The sequence below is a fragment of the Neofelis nebulosa genome, chromosome 5, assembly GCF_028018385.1.
Source record: "Neofelis nebulosa isolate mNeoNeb1 chromosome 5, mNeoNeb1.pri, whole genome shotgun sequence".
Lineage (NCBI taxonomy): Eukaryota > Metazoa > Chordata > Mammalia > Carnivora > Felidae > Neofelis > Neofelis nebulosa.
Genome location: NC_080786.1, coordinates 42,075,642 through 42,097,992, shown reverse-complemented (window position 1 = coordinate 42,097,992; position 22,351 = coordinate 42,075,642). Strand labels below are relative to the sequence as shown.

The window sequence follows — 22,351 nt, the reverse complement described above, 5'->3', positions numbered from 1 at the left end:
AATGGACCACGAAGTTCATTTTACAAATGACACCTCAGAAAATATTGCGTTTTATAGGTAAATGGGCTACCCAGAATAATAAATTCATATTTGATTTTTTTAAATGTATGTATACAATTTTTATGGCTGAAGCTTAAAACCTTTAATGAAACCAAATTATATATTAAACTATCTGCAAAAGTTTTAAATATGTTGAGGAAACAGTTTGAAAAATACTAATTTATAATATGCTATTCTTTTGATTGTTCTCAACTTTATATGTATATGTGTCTAAAATAATACTATCCCCAATAAAAATGCTTCCCATGCATGAAATTCATTTATATATTCATTTATATATTTATTGGGTTCCATTAGACCCTAAGCATGGACTTTTTCATTGCAAATTTTTACCAACCACATGTGTTCCAAATAGATAAGCAGAAAGAATAAAGAGAAAGTTATCATACTACATACTTCAGCTTTATTTTGTTAAAGTGGATTTAACGATAACAAGTAGCAAGGGAACGGAATTTGGACAATCTTAACACTTCTGCATGCACAGGCGTGAATAGTTAATGATAATATTTTTAGGGAGAGGTTGAAGAAATAGTAACTATGTTGTCTTTTCTATTAACATTTCATGCACATGACTTTCAAATACCTAACCTTGTTTTCTACTTTCTCTGGTCATCAAATGGAAATTGTCCAGAAACTTAAAGTAACCCTCAGCATCTTATTTTTTTCAGGATCATGGCAATATTATGCATGAAGGCAGTGGGCTTTGGTGGGCAATGGGGGTTTGGTAGCTGAAATCTATGCTTTGCATCATTTCTCTGGTGTTTTTTTCTACCTCTTTTTTTTCCCCCTTTTGTATTTGTTCTCTCAGTTAATTCTCTCCAAGAATCATTAGTGCAGTCATTTTCAAATTCCCCACAGCCTTTCCAGAATCTATTGATGCTCATTCTCCAAAATTTTTCAAATTCCATTTCCTCATTTCACTTCTAGTGATACTTCCTTTGTTCAGACCCATATAGATTCTCAGTCTATTTCAGTAATCTTTGAATTCTTCTTCTGTTTTGCAGTCCCTACAATCCATTCTTCTTTTTTTTTCTAAAGATTTTTAAATTTTTTAAAAATTTATTTTGAGAGAGAGATTGTGCGTGCGCAAGTAGGGGAGGGGCAGAGAGAGGGAGACAGAGAAACCCAAGCAGGCTCAGCAGTGTCAGCACAGAGCCTGATGTGGGGCTCGATTTCACAAAGTGTGAGATCATGGCCTGCGCCAATATCAAGAGTCAGATGCTTAACCGACTGAGCCACCCAGGTGTCCCCCAGTCTTTTTTATGAAAAGCTTTCATCTATAGATCTCTTCTTACAGAGACTTTCATAATTTCTTTGCATAATTTTGAGAACACTCTGACAGGTCTTTTACACATTGCATATAGAGAACATAGTGATTACAAACATGAATTAGAATATAGCGTCTGATATTGAATGCTTCTTCATTTTTGCCTCATAGTAATGCTAATATCTTTGTATAAAAACGAATGTCCCTTTCTTGATTACTGTGTGCCTCCTGGATTTCTCTGTTTCCATCAGTCACCCAGGACTGAGAACAGTGAGCCTTGTTGTCTAATGTACGTGACTTAATGAATGCTAAATACTACAGTCACTTGCAGACTTTTTTACTGTAAAATATATGAACTTTATACAGTGTATCTCAAACTTTAAGGGTCTACTAATCTCCTAGGATCTTTGTAAAATGCATATTCTGATTCAGTGGGTTTGGGGTGGGTCCTGAGATTCTAATTTCTAACAGATTTCCAGCTGGTGATCATCTTGACACTATCAGTTGCTTGAGTATTACTGTCAAAGATTATCTGTGTATATGGAACCCAGGGAACTACTATGCCAAATGAGCTTTCAATTCCAAAAATATCTATGGAACATCAGTGGCTACAAGGGGCACAGAGTTGAACAGTACCTGCCCTTTGTCCTCAAAGAGATTACAATTTGATAAAATAGACAAGCCCAGGATAAAAACTGCTCTAATACAGGATAGAAAGTGGTATATATATCAACCAATAGAAAGGCACAGAGTAGATCACTTTTCCACTTTGTATTGGGAAAACTACGTGCCAATTATATCTGAGGAGAGAAAGAAAAAAAAAGCTTCAGGAGGGACGTGGCATTTAAAGCTCTTTGCAAATAGAATTTCAAAAGGAACAATATGGACAGTATGACAGGAAACAGTATGAATAATAAAAAGAGTATTCTAGATTGAGGAAATTACTGGAACATGGGCACAGGGGTAGAACACTGTAAGGCATTGGTAGGAATCATCAAGAAGTCCTGTTTGATAAGAGACTCTTAAATATGGAGAACAAACAGAGGGTTACTGGAAGGGTTTGGGGAGGGGGAATGGGCTAAATGGGTAAGGGGCATTAAGGAATCTACTCCTGAAATCATTTTTGCACTATATGCTAACTAACTTGGAGGTAAATTAAAAAAAAATAAATTAAAAAAGAAAAGTCATCCTGTTTGGCTGTGCTGTTAGGTGAGTGGGCTATAGAAGAGCATAGGAAGCAAACTCAGAAGTCAAAGAGACAGTAAGACTATTTTAAAGGTCACCAGATGGGAACTGGGACTATATTGCACATGAGAAAGATCAGTATGATACTCTGCTTAACGCATAGCTTAAATATTTTCAGAATATTTTATATTTATATATTTTTAGACTAGTCTAGACCAGGTCGCTCCCTTGAAGCAATAGAGCTTTTTTTTTTTTTTTTTAAGTTTCTCTATACAGTTAAGCAAACATATAAGGTGTAAGATACAAGAATGAAGTAATGAGCCACCAGCAGATCCTAAATAACTACGAATCAGATGGATAAATTGTTGACCACAAAGATACCAATGTACAAGGACTGGCAAAGTGACTATAGTTATAAACACGATTGATGATATGTAAGGGACTTTTATGTAGTAAATATGGCAAATGGATGGCAGTAGCTAAACTTCTTAATATCCCTGGGGTGCCTGGGTGGCTCAGTCAGTTAAGTGTCCGACTTCAGCTCAGGTCATGATCTCACGGTTTGTGAGTTTGAGCCCCGCATCAGGCTCTGTGCTGACAGCTCAGAGCCTGGAGCCTGCTTCTGATTCTGTGCCTCCCTCTCTCTCTGCCCCTTCCCTGTTTACACTGTCTCTTTCTCTCTCAAAATAAATAAAGGTTAAAAATTTAAAAAAAAAAGAATATCCTTAAAGATTCCAATTCTCAGTCACATACAAGTTCTTATAATAGTATTTCTGTGTAGATATTCTGATTCAACAAGTTCAGGCACATAATCTTTCGCTTACCTTAATTTCCCAGGAACCTCTCTGATCTTCTTAATTCTTTATACATCAGAGTCCTTCACTGTAAACCTTTTCTCCCTCAAGTCACAAAAACAGTGCTTGCTAAGCAAATTAGATTCAAGCTGTCCCAAATAAATATGTAATCCCGTTAAACATCGTGTTTTTTTTTTTTTCACTCTTAGACAATCCCTCTATTCTCATATTTAGACCATTGCCCCTTAGATTCTTCCATATAAAATTCTGGCACTGGCACTGGCACTGGCAAAAAGAATCTGGCACTTTAGTAGGATTCCCTACTCTAAATTCCTGATAGGTTAATTGCCAATTCCTTGCATCACCTTGACTCAGTATTATAAATACGTGCCAAATAAATATGCCTTCTGTTTATTGAGCAAAGGAAGGTTCAAAAAGGCACAAACAATGCTGCAAACTCTTCATGAAAGTGATGTAAAAATACCAGCTAGAAAGCTTTTGGGGAGGCAGTGGTTCAGGATCTGCCTTCCTGGAGGCTTTACAGTGACACAAAGTAACTCTAATTCAAACACCTTCAGAGTGAGGAATAGAACGGAAATAGATTACTCCCTTTGAAAGGCCCTTTAAAATTTTGAGGTATTTTTCTCCCTCCACATATTTTTTATTTACAATTTCTTTGCTAGCCTCATGAGGTAGGCATCCGTGAGTTCTCTCTAGAGGCTCTGGTATCTAGTTACTACTAGACGATGGAATGAGTCATTTCCCTCAAGTCAACTAGAAATTGAAAATTTAAGAGTCTTTGCTACGTCTGGGAAGAGTTGGGATGGTCTTTATTTTCTTAGAAGAGATTTATTTGAAATCTTCACATTATGAGTGAGCACACATTTGAGACCAATTTTAATGTTTTCCTTGGAAAAATGGTACTTAAGAGTTAAACATTATCCCAGCAACTGGTTTTCATTAGTAAGGAAGTTGAACTTGAAACGTATGGCTCAGGAATAACAGAGTAGAGGAACCAAGTCATGAAAAGGTAACTTCCTTACTACTTAGTCTCTATTTACCTACTCGTTTTAATAAATCTTTTTAACCAAAATACGTTGTTAATGCACGGGATATGTATATATAAGTATGCTTATATGTTTGTATAGAAAACTATTTTCCCTCCAAAGCAGAGACTACTGATTTGTGTTATGGTGGCAAATTATAGAAACTAAATTCTTATAGAATATATATGATGTATAGCTTTTTTTTAACATTTATTTAGTTTTGAGACAGAGAGAGACAGAGCATAAACGGGGGAGGGGCAGAGAGAGAGGGAGACACAGAATCGGAAGCAGGCTCCAGGCTCCGAGCCATCAGCCCAGAGCTCGGCGCGGGCCTCGAACTCACGGAAGGTGAGATCGTGACCTGAGCCGAAGTTGGACGCTTAACCGACTGAGCCACCCAGGCACCCCTATGATGTATAGCTTTAAAAGTTAAAGTATTTCCTTCTATACGCTGATAGTGAAAATTAATCCGAACTTTTCCCCTCCCCAAAGAGTGTTGAGGCAAATGATCAATTTCTTATAAATAGCTTCTGGGCACAGTGTCCTATGTTTATGTCAGTCAGAAATACTTGCTACACTAATGGCACCAAATGTTGAAGGAGTGTGAAATGTAACATACTTCTTAGCCAAATGTTCTCAAATTGATCAATCACTTTTCTTAAATTTTTTGAACATTTATTCATTTTTGAGAGGCAGAGAGACAGAGCACAAGTGGGGGAAAGGCAGAGAGAGAGAGAGGGAGACACATTATCAGAAGCAGGATTCAGGCTCTTCTGGGCTGTCAGCACAGAGCCCCAATGCGGGGCTCGAACCCACAAAGCAGAAGATCATGACCTGAACCAAAGTCAGACGCTTAGCCAACTGAGCCACCCAGGCTCCCCAGTCAATCACTTTTAGAGGGAAAGCTTTTCCAATGAGGTCACCATAGTCTCTAAATAGCAGAAATTGAGGAGACTGTTAACATTTTAGAGAAATAAATTATCTGAAAAAGTTTGAAACACCCTTTGTGAAAACTAAAAAGCAATGTTCTTAATATTACCAATATTTTAAGCAAAGAAGATATATTCTCAAAAAATGTTAACCAATTTTATACACTTTAAATTTAAGAAGTTGTACCCGCTCAATGTTTTTTAACCCCATCTTGCTGAACAGGCCTCAGAGTTAGTCTAAAATAACCACAAACCATGACACCATTGGCTATTAATAATGACAACCATAAAAGAGTATGTGTTTAAAGCCTGATTAAAGCATATTCAAATGACCTTTATAAAATTCTAGAATACCGAGGATTATGCATGTTGACAGTGAGATGGAATAACCAGAGATAAAAAGGATTTTTGATCCTAGGCAAAAAGACATCCAGGAAGAATTTAACCATAAAACATATTTTTTGCAGCTACATAAAACTAAAGAGATTTATAAATCTTTCCCTCTCTCCTCAAAGTTTACCTCAGAAGAGAAATCATTCACAGAAGGTAAGTATAGTCTGAAGAAGTCACAGGGAACATTTCACCTTTTGTAATTATTTTTGAGTTTCAAATTAAAAGTTGCTGTGCATATTTTTCCTTAGCTTAAATGGTTGAAGAAAAGGAAGTAACAGCTGATAAAGGTTGCGTTCAGTTTTCAAAGAATCTTTTAAATAACACCACGAATGAATATGTAATCAAACTGTATAGTGCCCAAAGAAAGAGTGGTAAAGAGGTGTGGTTTGAATTGGAGCATCAAGTTACCTTCTGGGGAAGGTTCAAGCTGAGACCTGAAGAATTTAAGGTGGAAGGAATAGAAGGCTTGATAGCAAAGCTGAAAAAGAGCCTGGTGGGTTTGATCAACGGAAAGAGGCTATGTGGTAAAAGAATGGAGATGTAGGAATGCAAAATTAACTTAGAGACTTAGGGAGGCCCAGATAATAAAGAGAGCTTTATGGGCCACTGACAAGAATTGGGATTTCATTACACATCGAATGGAAAGCTCATAGGGGTTGCATGCAGGGTAGTGACAGGATCTAACAATCATTAAAAATATATGGCAATTGCTATTATTTAAAACAATGAACTGAAAGGAAAGATAAGATAGAAATGAGAGATGCTAACATGTATGTCTATTAGACTAGTCTAAGGAGAGATGGTGCTGTTTTTAGACCAAGGCGGTGGCAGCTAGTGACAGAAAAAGCTGGTGGATTGAAGACACATGTTGAGATTTGGTGAGGATAGACGTTGAAGGTGAAATAAAGGACGTGTCAAAAATGCTCGGTTTCTGTTGAGGGAAAGTGCATCAATCTAGGTGCCTTTAATTAAGAAATTAAATTGTCCTTCACGCAACCCCTATCAATTATTACAAGTAGGGTAGTGATGCCGCCAACTATTGCTGTTTCATTGTTTATTGTTTGCTTTAATTTTGTTAGTTTTTGCTTCATGTATTTTAAGTCTCTGCTGTTAGGTACATACACATACTGTTGTCTTCCTGGTAAACTGATCATTTTGTCCTTATAAAATATCTATCTCTAGAAACAATTTTTGTCGTAAAGTCTCTTTTTGTCTGATATTAATATAGCCCCCTAAGCTACTTTTTGATGAATGCTCTTATATTAATCTTTCCACCCCTTTACTTTAAATCGACTTGTGCCTTTAAAATTTAAGTGTCTTGGGGCGCCTGGGTGGCGCAGTCGGTTAAGCGTCCGACTTCAGCCAGGTCACGATCTCGCGGTCCGTGAGTTCGAGCCCCGCGTCAGGCTCTGGGCTGATGGCTCGGAGCCTGGAGCCTGTTTCCGATTCTGTGTCTCCCTCTCTCTCTGCCCCTCCCCCGTTCATGCTCTGTCTCTCTCTGTCCCAAAAATAAATAAAAAACGTTGAAAAAAAATTAAAAAAAAAAAAATTTAAGTGTCTTTTGTAAACAGCAAATACTTAGGTGGTTTTTAAATTCAGCTTCTAGTCTCTGCCATTTGGTTATAGTGTTACTCCATTTAATGTAACTATGGATAAAGTAGGATTTACATCAACTATTCACTTTCTGTAGGTCTTATGTCTTTTTGTGGTTCCTCTATTCCCTCATTACTGCCTTCTGTTGTGTTAGATACTTTTTAGTATACCATTTTAATTTTCTTATTCGTATTTTTTGAGGGTTTGGTTTTGTGGTTGTCCTGAAGATTACAATTAGTATCTTAATCTAGTTTACATTGATATTCATTAGATTTCATTTCAATAGCATACAATAGTGTATTCCAATAGAGATCCATTCTTCCTCTTCCTTTGTATTATAATTATCATACAGATTACATTTTGTACACTATAAGCCCATCCACACAGTTGTATAATTATTGCTCTATGTATTTGCTTTAAAAAAATTTTTTTTTAACATTTATTTATTTTTGAGACACAGAGAGACAGAGCATGAACAGGGGAGGGTCAGAGAGAGGGAGACACAGAATTTGAAACAGGCTCCAGGCTCTGAGCTGTCAGCACAGAGCCCGACGCGGGGCTCGAACTCACAGCCCTCACGGACCGCGAGATCATGACCTGAGCTGAAGTCAGCCGCTTAACCGACTGAGCCACCCAGGCGCCCCTATGTATTTGCTTTTAAATAAGATAGTAGAAAATAGTTACAAACAGAAAGACATTTATTCTTTCTTTTACTTTTACCTATGTAGTTATGTTTATGGATGCTTTTTATTTCTTTATGTGGTTTCAAGTTACTGTCTAATGTCCCTTCAGCTTGAACTCTCTTTAGTGACTATGATAGGACACAATTACTACTGGCAGATTCCTTTGTTTTTTTGTTTTTTGTTTTTTTTTTTTTTCTTGTAATTCCTTCTTCATTTTTTGAAGAATAGTTTTGCTGGATATAGAATTCTTAGTTTATAGATTATTTTTTAATCTATATTAAATCTATGGCATCCCATTGCTTTCTGGACTCCATGGTTTCTGATAAGAAGTCAGCTTTTATTCTTATTGGGAAATGGTTTTATACAAGTTCTTTTTCTTGCTTTCAAGATTTTGTCTCCATCTTTGTTCTCTATTAGACTATGATATGTCTAGCTGTGACTTTTTGAGTGTATTTTACCTGGAGTTCATTGGTAATCCAATTGGTAGTCTCATCTGATGAGATTAATATTTTTCATCAAATTGGGGAAGGCTTTGACCAATGTTTCTTCAAAAACCTTTTCTGTCCTTTCTACTTTTTACTCACCTCGTGACATTCCCAATATGTGTATGTTGGAAGGCTTATTGTTATCTCTCCAGTCTGTGGGGCCCTGTTCAATTTTTTCACTCCTTCTCTTTCTGCTCCTAACACTGGATAATTTCTCTTGAACTATCAAGTTTGATGATTCCTTCTCTTGCCTGCTACACTTTTGATTTTGAGTCCCTCTACTAAATTGTTCTTTTCTGTTATTGTGCCTTTCATCTACAGAACTAGTTCTATTTAGTTATTTTTTTTAATTGTGTTGATCTCTTTTCACTATTCTTGGTAAGGTGCTGTTGTCATGTTTTTCATTATTTCTTTAGTTATATTCATTCTTTAAACATTTATAATAGATTTAAAATCTTCTTGTACTAAAATGTGAGTCGCTAAGGGACTTATTTTCAGAATCCTTTTTGCCATTTTATGTTGCACACTTCTTGTTTTGTTTTCATTTCTTTCTTTTTAAACATTTTTTTTGCATGTCTCAAATTTTTTTTTTTAAATTTTTTAACGTTTATTTATTATTAAGAGACAGAGGGGCGCCTGGGTGGCTCAGGTCATGATCTCACAGTCCGTGAGTTAGAGCCCCATATCAGGCTCTGTGCTGACAGCTCAGAGCCTGGAGCCTGTTTCAGATTCTGTGTCTCCCTCTCTCTCTGACCCTCCCCCATTCGTGCTCTGTCTCTGTCTCAAAAATAAATAAACATTAAAAAAGATTATTAAGAGAGTGTGAACAGGGGAGGGGCAGAGAGAGAGGGAGACACAGAATCCGAAGCAGGCTCCAGGCTCTGAGCTGTCAGCACAGAGCCCGACGCGGGGCTCGAACTCACTAACCATGAGATCATGACCTGAGCCGAAGTTGGATGCCCAACCAACTGAGCCACCCAGGCACCCCTAATTTAAAATAATTCTTATTTAAACTGTTAAACCGGGCTTCCTGTGAGTCACCCCTGATTCAGTGTAATTTAGTGGTCAGCCAATGCAATGTTTGATGAGAAGATGTCCTCAAATAACTTGCCTGTATATCTTCTACCTTTACCAAGGGGATCTGTACAAAGGCATCCCTTCAAACTTCAGGACATTTATAAGACAGCCTTAGCCTTAGCTTTCACTTTCTACTTGTTTAGGGCCTTATGTTTGGCCAGAATTTAATGGAGCTTTCTTCTTAACCAGGTCTTTCCAGAGCTGTGTGCATGCTCACACAGTCTTTTAGATGTTCAGAAATAGGTTGGAGCTTTTCAAATTTCCTGACAGCCATTTTGGTCTTGAAGATTTCCTTTTAAATTCTTGGTCAGGCTTTTTTGCTCCAACTGAAATAATAGTTTTAGGTAGTTGCAGTGCTGCTAGCAGATTGAAACTGCTTCAGTAATGACCTGGGGGTAGTACTCCTCCCCTCCCCACCCTGATTAGGCTGAAATAGGAGTTAAATAAAACAGCTGTAATAGCACAATAATAGAGATTTTCCATGGAGCTGGATGTTCAAACATTATATTGACTGTTTTGGAGATGGTGTTTCTTACAGAGCTACAAGAGTTCAGTCTGGTAAACTGGCTGCAAGACTTGGCTCTTTGAGGCTATTGCACCACTAGGGTACGGAGAGCAGGGGGATGGGAAGAACCCCAGCTTAAAATGTCACACACACCCCCTGTCTAAAGAAGTTCAATAATTTCTCTTGCATAGATGATTTTGTTTGTTCTCGTTCTGATCATTCCTGCTCACTCAGTTGCTGAAGAAGGCCGTCATTAGCATAAATAGTACAAGCTGGCTGAACACAATAGCCAACACTGGACAGAGGGGATACACAGTTTATTAGTCACGTTAACTCACAGCCCGTGGGAAGAGGACACTGTGTGCTATGCGTGGTCACACAGAGGCTGTACTTGGAAATAGAGTCAAACAGAAGTAGCTGTGGGAGATAGACTTTGTCATAATGGGGGAGGTGGGCCTTGTTTCCTCTCAGGAAGATATGACTCGTTTGAACAATTTGGGTGGCTGGCTGGCTGGAATGTGAAACCAGTTTAGTTGAGGGCCAGGTAGAGTGCAGCTGGTGCAGTTGATGGGGAATTACCTGGGCAGGAAACCTTCCTGGTTGGGCAGAGTGAGAGGCATGTCTGGTAAGAGGAGAGGAACTCATGGCTGAAATTCCACGTGTCTTACACTATCTTAGGCCTTACAATACAGCTCAGTGGCTTTGGTTAATTTGGAGAGTTCTATAAATGACTACTTTTAATTGTTGTGTCAGTATTTTTGTCTTTGTGTGTGAAAGAATGAGTAGCTGAGAGATTGTTACTTGGCCATTCTAAAAGTTAATCTCCAATTTTCCTTGATTTGAACATTAGAATTGGGGCATTTGCTTATGGAGGGCCTAACATTAAATGGAATCAGCCATTGGGACTTTAGGAAAAAACCTTGATCAAAGTGCTCTTTCTCAAAGGGCTATCATTCTGCTTGGAATTTTTCCAATGTGCCAGTTCTTTGTGTAGACAAGACAGGAAGTAGGGACACACAAAACACATGTGGTGCATAAAGTTAAAACGTATTATTTTAAAATTATATTTTAAAGTATTTAAAATGGAGTTTTCCCTCTGGGTGACTTGGTAAAAGTGAGAATCATTGCTTGTCTTTATATTATATATTTTAGAAATTCCTATGATAAGCATGTATCATTTGAATAGTCAGAGGGATGAAAAATCTCTTTTTAAAATTGTTGACGATTAATGATAATTTAGAGTCATGGCATAATGCCATTATCAGACATTAATAATCCAGTCAGGAATAATTTCTAAGAGAGGAAATATAACTTATGAGAAACAGCATGACATTTAGGGTAAGAACATCTCCGTGTCTTAATTCTTAATTCAGTATTTTTATTTTGTATTTGAGTCTTAGTTTCTATGTTTTTAAAAGTGGGAATGAGAAAACTGTATAGGGTTTTTGTAAGAATTAAATAAAATAATGCATTAGAAAGTAGGCATTTAGTAAATTATCAATAAATGTTAGGTCATCTTTCCTTCCACAGCAGAAGTCAAGGAAGGCTGAACTGGCATTCAGTGGTAATGTTCCGGTGCGTGAGTGAAGAGAAGGGAAAGCTGTGTGAATTACGCACAGATCAGCCTCGTGGGGGACTCGGTGGTGGGCACTTGTTCAGAGAGAGGAGCACCAAGGTGTTCAAGACGTTGCAAAAGCCATCACTGATTTTACTTTTGAGATATTACCCAGAACTGGCTTGCTATCACTACACTATAAATGAACGGATTTTGTTTTTCAGTTTTTTTTTTTCGATCATACTCACTCTATCCTTACCTCACATTTACTCTAAAGTTACTCTATACTTCTATGTTTTACCCTATACTTCTTTCTTTTTCATTGTTGTAAGTGCTTAGTATAATAATTAAAAGTCAAAGACCTATCAAAAGACTACAAAATGTTTCTATAATTTCACTAGTTTTCTTTCCGTAGATATTTGTGTTTTCTGCACATTTTATGTAATTTTCCTAAATACACTAGGAATCCCATGGTGGATATCAGATGCCACATGCTTGGAGCTTTTTTCCTTGCCTCTTTTACTTTTGGCATCATTGTTCATCTGACACAATGTCTATGAGAAATAAATTTTTATTCATAATGAAAAATTTTATCTGTATATATACTTACACTCTATTTGTATACAGATGAATGTACCTGTATGTTGTATATAAGGTTACATATAGATATGTATCTATAAATCATAAAGTACAACATGATAAAATTCCAGTTTAAGCTCTGCGTACTCTCTACACCAGTTGTCATTTGACTTGATTTCCAATTTTTAACTTCTCATATTACCGGTGAAAGGGTGTTTATAAAGAAGATAGTAGACACTTCAACATTTATTTCTATACGTTAGCTTATTATTAAATATTATAATATTTAGTTTTAGGAACTGAGTCCAGTTTCAGGAACTGAGTAGTTTATAAAAATGTAGTATATATTCTTAAGAATTTAAGTCTGAAATACTAACAAAATTTAATTCTCAACTATATGTGCTTAATGTCACACAAAATTCCTATCTAAAGCTATTCTGTGCTGAGACTGTGGTCAAAGGATGAGAAATCCAGCAGCTTCTCTTGCTGCAGAAGATTTGGAATAAAAGCTCTAAATATGTTTCCCGAAGAAAAAAAAATAAACTGTATTCTAAAGGGTTGTGTTTTTTTTTCCCCCCAGTAGGAAGAAAAGTAGCCCTGGAAAAACTTGCGAATGCTTTGTCCTTTCTGCAAAACTGTGAAAACACCAAAGCAGCTAGTTTACTCATCCTTGATTTCCCCAGATGGCTGAGTTCCCATTAACTCACCAGAGAATGAGATGCAGACCCAGTGCCTTTACATGTCATTTTGACAAGACATAATGTCCGATCTTGTTTGTGGACGCCTTTCCCTTCTATCTCAAGACTGCTTCACTACTGGTGGTCTGCCCGTGTGCAACACAGATGTTTCCCTCTCTCCACTGCATGCTTTATTTTTCAAGTAGCTTCGGCGAGCATATGTTTCCATGTGAGCCTGTTCCTTCCTTCTCCCAACACCTTCTTGTGCTACATAAACAATCTTCATCTGCCCCCTCAGATCTGGGGCACACGAGACTTTCACAGATGTCGATTTCTTTTTCAGCCTGTTTGCCTCTGGTGAACACGGTCTTCAGATAATGTCTCCCTTCCTTCTCTGTTCCAAATGACTCGGAATGCAGATTTTTTCCCTCCTTTCAACTCAGTTTCCTTCTGTGACCCCAGCATGTTTTCGTCCCCTTTCTTCTAAGTCTTTCTTTGTACTAGCTCTCCAGATGGGATCAAGGATGAGCTCTTCCTGCTCCTCGTTTTATTCTCCTTACAACTGTTTGGTTTGCAAGAACAGGAAGAGACAAACTTCACACGTTAAATATTTTACATGCATGGCCACCTATGTTTGTCTGATTTGTTTCTTTGACTTTTGATTTTTTTTTTCCATACTTCTATGTGGTTGCTTCTATGTGGTTTTTCATTTTTACGAGTTCATTGCAAAGAAGAACTCTGCAAATATATGTATAGAAGCCTATCACATATAATTACATATAAAACATCAGGGTAACAGTTACTTTAATATCAATTTTGTCTTCTTTTGCAAAAAAGGGATTTTAGCTTTTCTTTCACTTACCAACACGTATTGAGCATGTAACTATGTGCCAGAAATTCCTCTGGGTAACAGCATTAGGATAATAAAGAAAATAGAAATGGTCTTTTATTTTTTAATTCTTTTGTTAACATTTGTTCATTTTTGAGAGACAGAGTGTGTGTGGGAGAGGGGCAGAGAGAGAGGGAGACACAGAATCCGAAGCAGATCCCAGGCTCCAAGCTTTCAGTGCGGAGCCCTATATGGGGCTCAAACCCACGGACTGTCAGAACATGACCTGAGCTGAAGTCGGACATGTAACCGACTGAGCCACCCAGGCACCCCAAAAAGGGTTCTCTTTTTAAGGAATTTATATTGTAGTATGACAGATAGATAATAAGCAAGTATATAAAAGATTTAGATAAATATGATAGGATGCCAACTGAGCTAAAATCTCAATGATAAACAGGAGTCTGGATACACAAATCAGGGTAAGTAGATTTCCAAGGGGAAGAAACACGTGCAAAGTCCCTACAGAATGATTTGCAATGGCTTGGGTGAGAAACAGAAGAGAGGTCATATGACTGAGGGGTCATAATGTACGTGGTGGAGAAGGGAAGACGGTGCTCGAGTAGAGGTCTGGGGCAAGATCATTTAGAGCTTTTGAAGGCAGAGTAAGAATTCTCACTTTTATTCCAAATACTCTGAGAAGCCATGGAAGCTTTAAAGCAGGAAGTCACATGATCCAAGTTACATTTCTGCAACATCGCTTTGGTGCTGTGATAATTTCTTATAGTGCAGCGACAGATAAGGGAAAGGCCAGACATAGGATGTGGGCTCTTTTTTTTTTTTTTTTTTTTTTAATTCTTTACATTTCATAATTTTTAAAGACCTCATTTAAAAGATAAAAACAGTTTTAGATTAACAAAATTGAAGAAAGGTACTGAGACTTACCATGTGTACCTTGCCCCCACACATGCGTAGCCTCCTGCATTACTGTATCACTTATATGTGTTAGTTATAACTTTTGAAACTAAATCGACACATCATAATCACTCAAAGCCCATAACTTTCCCTATGCCTTGCTCTTGGCATTGTACATCCTATTGTTTTAGAAAATCTATAATGACATTGTATCCATCAGAGCACCATACAGAGTATTTTCACTGCCCTAAAAAATCTCCTGTGTTCCACACAGGTATCCTTTCCCCTTCTGCCCCGAAAACCACCGAACTTTTTATTGTCTCGACAGTTTTGCCTCTTCTGCAATATCAAATACAGTCGACCCTTGCAAAACATGGGTTTGAACTATGCAGGTCCACCGATACATGGATTTTTTTTTCTAAATATGGTATAGTAAATGTATTTTCTCTTATGATTCTCTTAATATGTTCTCTTATTGTAAGAATGTATTATATAATACATATAACAAAGAAGGTGTGTTACTAGACTGTTTATGTTCCTGATAAGTCTCTGGTCAGAAGTAGGCGGAGTTTTTAGGGGAGTCAAAAGTTATACATGGATTTCAAACTGTGCAGGGGCGTGGTGCTTCTAAACCCCCCTTACTGTTCAAGGATCAACTGAGTTGGTATCATGATATGTAGCTTGTCAGACTGGTTTCTTTCACTTAGTAATACACATTTCAGATTTCTTCATACCTTTTCATAATTTGGTAGCTCATTTCTTTTTAGCACTGAAGAGTATTCCACTGTCTGAGTGTCCTATGTTTTCTAGTTAACAGCCTTCATGGTGATCACCCATCAAATGATTTCAGAGAAGATTTTGGGTAACTCTCGTGTTTTTTCTAGCTAGCCTTTTAATCTACCTGCAGTATTTTTAGAATGATGATGACCTCTCCATATGTCAATCTCTTACTTGGGCATACAGAGGTTTCTGAAATTTTACCCTTGAGCCTCTTTCCTCACATCAGAACGTTCCCCTCCCATCACCGGCATGTTGCACTGTAACCCTCAGCTCTACGGAACCATGTCCTGTTTCTTCACCAGGCCTTGCTAGTCCCCTCTGCACATCCTGCACCCTCCCCTAGGAATGATCTTCTCGCCACACTGTTTGGAAAGTATCTATCCCCACCCCCACAGAGCTTTGTCTATGCTGCCTTGCTGACCACCTTGTATGTGGGCTCTCCCTGTACTCTGCAAGGCTTCTTCTTTTTTTTTTTTTTTAAGTTTTATTTTTGAAAGAGATAGTGTGTGAATGGCGGAGGGGCAGAGAGAGAATCCAAAGCAGGCTCCAGGCTCAGAGCTGTCAGCACAGATCCCCACAAGGGGCTTGAACTCACAAACTGTGAGATCATGACCAGAGACGAAGTCAGACACTAAACCGACTGAGCCACCCTAACGGCCCTGCATAGCCTTGTTATAAAAGTCCCCAAACATGGGGCGCCTGGGTGGCTCAGTTGGTTGAGCGTCCAGCTTCAGCTCAGGTCATGATCTCAGTTTGTGAGTTTGAGCCCCACATCGGTCTCTGTGCTGACAGCTCAGAGCCTGGAGCCTGTTTTGGATTCTGTGTCTCCCTCTCTCTCTGCTCCTTCCCTGCTCCTGCTCTCTCTCTCTCAAAAAAAAATAAACATTAAAAAAAAATTAAAGCCCCCAAACATAAATAATATTTAAGAATTTGTAGAGAAGACTGGGAAACCTGGCAAGGAGAAACATTAGGAAGGGACTTGAGGGCAGGTTAAAGACTTATTGACTTTAAAGACTGTGAAAGGGGTCACCTCTGTGGCTCAGTCGGTTGAACGTCTGACTTCGGCTCAGGTCATGATCTCACAGTTCATGGGTTCAAGCCCCGCATCGGGCTCTGTGCTGACAGCTCAGAGCCTGGAGCCTGCTTCACATTCTGTGTCTCCCTCTCTCTCTGCCCCTCCCCTGCTTGCAGTCTGTCTCTGTCTCTCTCTCTCTCTCTCAAAAATCAGTAAAACATTAAAAAAAATTTTTAAAGACTGTGGAGGGACTCTTGAAGAATTCCAGTATGAGGGTAACAAGATCAGATTTGCCCTTCAGAAAGTTCACTCTGGCCATATACTGGCAAGAGGAGCAGGTGGGTTGAGAAAATGAGACTGGAAGCCGGCTGTTGCATTAGGCTGGATGGGACACGATGGAAGCTTAAAGCCTTCACATGCACACACACACAACTAACGGTGGAAACAGAGACAAAAGGATGGGTTCGGAAAGACTTAAACAGTTCCTAACCAATGAGCAGTATGTAGGGGACAGAAATTCAATAAGAGGAAGTGAAGGGACAACAAAATCAAGGCTCCCTCCCATTTCCATTGAGTACCGGGGAGGATAGTAGCACAATTCACTAATGTTGGCACGTGGGATACACATTGGGAAGGGTATGTCTTCACCCATTTCAATAACACTCCTCAATTTTTTCATGTGCCAACACTGTATTTTCCATATGACAAATTAATCATTGGTTCTCTCTCTCTCTCTCTCTCTCTCTCTCTCTCTCTCTCTCTCGTTTTGCCTTTAGTTTGCCTTATTACAATTTAAGTTTACCTTTTTTAATACAAATTAACTTTGGATCTCCTAACTAGCTGTAGTAGTGCCCAAGGGGAAGTGAGGCGTTTCCTAACTTCGTACTCTATTCCTACAGCTGGAATAGCAGCGTTCCCTAGTGGGCAGGGCTATGGTAGGAGCCAGGTGGATGAGCTGGGGAACGCACTGCTTGGGGACTCAGAAGAAATTAAGGCAGGGGCGCATGCGGATTTGGGTTTTTCCCCCACTACCTCACCATCTCATCATGTCTCTGTTGTCCTAATACTTTGATTTCCACTTAATAGATACCCAGTAACTATTCCCTTACTATTTCATATTTCCCTCACAAATGGGCCATAGGAAACTTTCTTCAATTGATGAAAAGAAGCTTTAGATTCTTCAGAGCACGTGAAGCTTTGCCAGTTTTTTTTTTGGTTTGTTTTTTAGTAAACTTCCTCTTTTGCCAGGGATTTTTCTTAAACTGAAAAAAAAAAACCCACACTGAGATTTATTTACGAAGAGTACATGCTCTTTTTTTTTTGTTTTGTATCCCCCAACTTAAGTTTGAATTTGACTCCATAAATGAACTTGTCCATTTAAGACGTTTTGCGAGCATTTTCAGAGTATGAATGACATTTACTCTAATAGGAGAAAGCAGGGGATTTGGTAATATAAACTAAGACATGATTGCCAAATCATTCGCATTCATTTAAAAATACATTTAACAAATATGTATTGAGCATCTGTAAGGTCCCAAAGCACAAAATCGCTGGCCTGAATTCTAGAAGGGGAAAAGCAGATAATTAACCGAATAAAGGCTAAAGTAAAAGATAAGGCAGGAAGGGGAACAGTCCTGGTTTATGACTGCTGTGTCAGCATATTTATCAATAGCATCCTTCTCACTTTCCAATTGTGCCAATTGGAAAATAAATTATTTGGTCAAACTAGGCACTGGGGTGTTAGATGGGGAGAAGTTGCAATTTTAGCTCGAGTAGCCAGGCAAGGCCTCACAGAGAAAAATGACATTTAAGAGCTGAAGAAGAAGAAGAAGAGAGGAAGACTGCAGACATCTCGGGGATGGTTTGCAGCCAGAAGGAACAGCAGGTACAAAGGCCCTGTGGTGCATGCATACCTGGTGTGTTTCAGGAACAAGACAAAAGGCACCATCGCTGAAAGAGAGGATTAAGGATGAGAGTAGATGTGGATGGGAAGTAAGAAGTAAGTGAAAGTTAGGGTGGGCAGACCTAAAGCCTTTTGGATCCTTGTACCCTGGATGAGGTGGAAGCCATTGCAGGAGTTACTCGTTCTGATTTATATTTTAGTAGGATCATTGTGCCTGCTGTGTGGAGAAGACTGTAGAGAAGGGGTAAATGCAAGGAGACTTAGAAGCATCCAGAATGGAAATGTTGGTGGCTCAAAATGGAATGGTAGTGGTTAAAAGAATCAGAAACGGTTGGATTCCTGAATATGTGGATATAAGTAAAAGGAACGAGTCAAATGTGCTTTTGAGTTTAGGCTTTGAGCCACTAGAGGAATGGGTTTCTTTTTTCACTGACATGGAAAAACTGAGATTAGAGTAGGTTTGGTGACAAATTGAGAATCTCAGTATTAGATATATTAAATTTGAGATGTCCATTCACATCTATGTGGATGTCAAGTAGGTAAGGTGAACTAGAGAATCATTAATTATACAGATAATATTAAGAGCCAGGACATTAGGGGTGTCTGAGTGTCTCAGTGGGTTAAGCATCTGACTTCAGCTCAGGTCAGGATCTCACAGTTCATGGGTTCGAGCTCCCCTTTGGGCTCTATGCTGACTGCTCAGAGCCTGAAGCCAGCTTTGGTTTCTGTGTCTCCCTTTCTCTCTCTGCCCCTCCCCTGCTCTCTTCTGTCTCTCTCTCAAAAATAAATAAACATTAAAAAAATAAAGTAAGAGTCACGACACCAGATGAAATCACAAACAATTAGTAAAAATAGGAAAGAAAAGGTGTTTAAGGATCGATCCCTGGAATACTTCTCTGATTACAGGTTAAGGAGATATGAAAGAATAATCAAAATAAAGATATTTTCAGACAGGTTGGCAACAATCCTCAAGTGGTAGGATTATGAATATTTTTTCTATTTTTTCTACTTTCTAAAATTAGTGGGCAATACATTTTTGTATTTTTGTAATTTGATTTATACTCTGTAAAACAATTTGTAGTTCAGTGAGTTTTTATAATTTATATAAGCTTCTATACTAGCATCCAAATAAGATATAGAATACTTCCATTACCTCCCAAATCCTCTTATGGCCTTTCTGATCGATATCCACCCCCAAACTAATGTAACAATTTTCTGACTTCTATCACTGTAGATTGTTTTGCTTTTCCTCAGCATAATGTCTACAATATACATAATTATGCTTTGTCGTATGTATCAGTTATTGTTCTTATTTACTCCCGGGTAGTGTTCTTTGTATGAATAAAACATGATTAGTTTATCATTCTTCTGATGAGCATTTGGGTTGTTTCCAGCTTTAGGCTATTTTGAATAAGGCTGCTCTGGACATGGATTGTACAAACTTTTTTGTGGATGTGTGTTTGCATTTTGTTTGGATAGTTACCTAGGAGTAGAATTCTTGGACAGAGGGTTGATGTAATCTAACTTTATAAGAAATAGCCAACAAGTTTTGAAAAACAATGATACCATTTTACAATCCACATGTAATACATTTGAAACAGGAAATAGGGCAAATATTTTAGAAAACAACTAAAACTGAGAATTACATAATTTTAATATTCATTATACTCTTTAATACATATCCCTGCTCTAAAATCTTGTCAAAACACTCTAAGTGGTAGTTTTTGAATGTCTTAACTTAGCAATGTATAGAAGATGCAGATTGATAAGTACTGCTGGGACGGTCTCTGAAGCGATTGTTCACCACTTAACTAAGTATTATACGCAAGTCGATTTAATAAACTCTTGGCTCAAGCAGAGATGAGAAGGAACTTTCTCAGTTCCCTGGCTTAGGTGAGAAGTTACATTCCTAACTTCAGTGATCCTAGGCTGTGCTCGGTACCCATCTTTCACCTTCTTCCCCCCCCCCCCTTTTTTTTTTATTCCAGCTTGACCCATTTGAATGAAAGTATTTAAGACCTAGATACTGAGTAATACAGACAACCAGGAGAAAGATCTTCCTCACTGACTAGTGGTAAGAAGAACTATAGAAGGTTCTGTTGTTAAAATAGGAGGGGCTGCAGCAGCTGAGGGAAATTAAGCAGAGTACCTCGGGTCTCATTACTGTCTTATCATGACATGTCAGGATAAGAATGTGCCTTCAGATGTGTTTATTTAAACACTTACCCCAATGCTCCAGTGTATTTTAATTTTTCAGTATTTAAATGTGGCTATTTTAATGAGGTTACAGTTTCGATAAATACCAAAAGTTGAATGTTAATTACCATGAGGTCCTAAGCTCTGTACTCTACATAAAACTCAGGGAGAGCCTGTCCTGTGTAGTTTAAATCACTAGTTAGACTTGAATTTCTACCTAGAAACAGAGTAGCCAAAGTGTTAAATCAGTAGGAAGGGAGGGGCTTTCGCCCATGCCCCCCAGGTACACTTCATGTGTCCGGAGATGTTTTTCATTGCTACAACTTGGGGGCAGGTGCTATTGGTATCTAATGCATAGAGGCCAGGGATACTGCTAAAAACCCCACAATGCCCAAGACAGCCCCCCAATAGTAAGGAGTTATCTAGCTCAAAATGTCAATCATACCACTGCTGAGAAACCTTGTGTTAAAAAATTTGTGTCGGTCTGAGAATACACTTAAAATTACAGACCTGATGTTATTTGCATATTAGGAGATTGGGGTGTAAAACCTATTAACTAAAAAAGACCTGGCATAGGACATTACCCTAGAGGGTAGGACCAATATAAGTAGAAAAAATTTTTTTTAAATGTATGGCGAGTTTTGCTTTGGTTTTAGGGATTTGGAAATGAAGATTCCAGAGGAAATATCGGGGTGTCAGTCAAGCTCTAAGGGCAGGGCAAGTTGCTATTTTAACTTAATCTTAGGGCACAGCACCTTACTAAAATCTGAGAGCATGTTCTCTGAACCACACTATTGAAGTATTTCCTGTCTCATTACTGTCTATCATGACATGCTCTTTTTTCTCTTTTATTTCTTTAAGTTTATTTATTCATTTGAGAGGGAGAGCAAGTGTGGCCGGGAGAGGGGCAGAGAGAGAGAGAATCCCAAGCAGGCTGTCTACTGTGAGCACAGAGCCTGATGCTGGGTTCGAACTCATGAATGCTGAGATCATTATCTGAGACAAAATCAAAAGTTAGAACCTTAGCCAAATGAGCTTCCCAGGTGTCCCTCTTCTAACACTATGATAAACTCAAAATTGTTATTGTTGTTTACTATCTGTTCATCCCATCAGACTATTAATTCCATGAAAGGATCTATATATCTATATCTATCTATATCTATATCTATATCTATATCTATATCTATCTATCTATCTATATATACATACATATTTTGCATGCCCAGCTCCTACCATTATAAAAGTCATCAGTAAATATTGGTACTTTTGAGTTACATGAATAAATTAAACATTTAATAGAGTTTTAATTCTCACTAAAATCTATCTATATGTAGCATCCCAGAACCTTCATTTCTTATACCATCTAAAAGCAACTTTTCCTGAGAAATTTCATACATTCCTTCTTCTAAATAAGAAAAATTCAGCTCAAAAACACTGTTCCTATCTTTGTTTTTGAGTACAAGAGAAAACAAAAATAAGCCTTTGTGAATGTGGGAAGGTGTTAGCTTTGAAGAGAAGTATGGGCAATTTACCTACCTGATGAGGAGGAAGATGGAGTATATAGAAAGGTTCAGTAAGAGAAGAGGGATATGACTCATTGTACCTCTAAGTTCCCAACAAATAAGAAATGATTCCTACCTTCAAGGAGCTCAGAGCAGGGATTCTGGTTTAAGATGGCAACATAAGAGGCTCCTGAACTTACCTCTTCCCACAGACAGACCAAATCTACAACTATTATGGAATAATTCATTCTGAAAGAAATCCAGAAACTAGCTGAGTGACTCTTACACATCAAATGAAGGAGAAAAACACACACACACACACACACATCAAAATGGGTCACCAGTGTCTGGAAAACAAGTCTGTGCATGTGTCTGGAGCCCCACAT

At 38.2% G+C, this 22,351-nt stretch overlaps 1 long non-coding RNA gene across 1 annotated transcript in view; it reads right to left on the bottom strand.

The window, feature by feature from the left end:
* Positions 1–22,351, bottom strand: part of LOC131511976 (uncharacterized) — a 375,735-nt gene that overhangs the window by 22,367 nt on the left and 331,017 nt on the right. Inside the window, exon 5 of the long non-coding RNA XR_009261849.1 lies at positions 3,337–3,411. This is a non-coding gene — a long non-coding RNA (uncharacterized LOC131511976). The remainder of the gene's footprint in view (positions 1–3,336; positions 3,412–22,351) is intronic.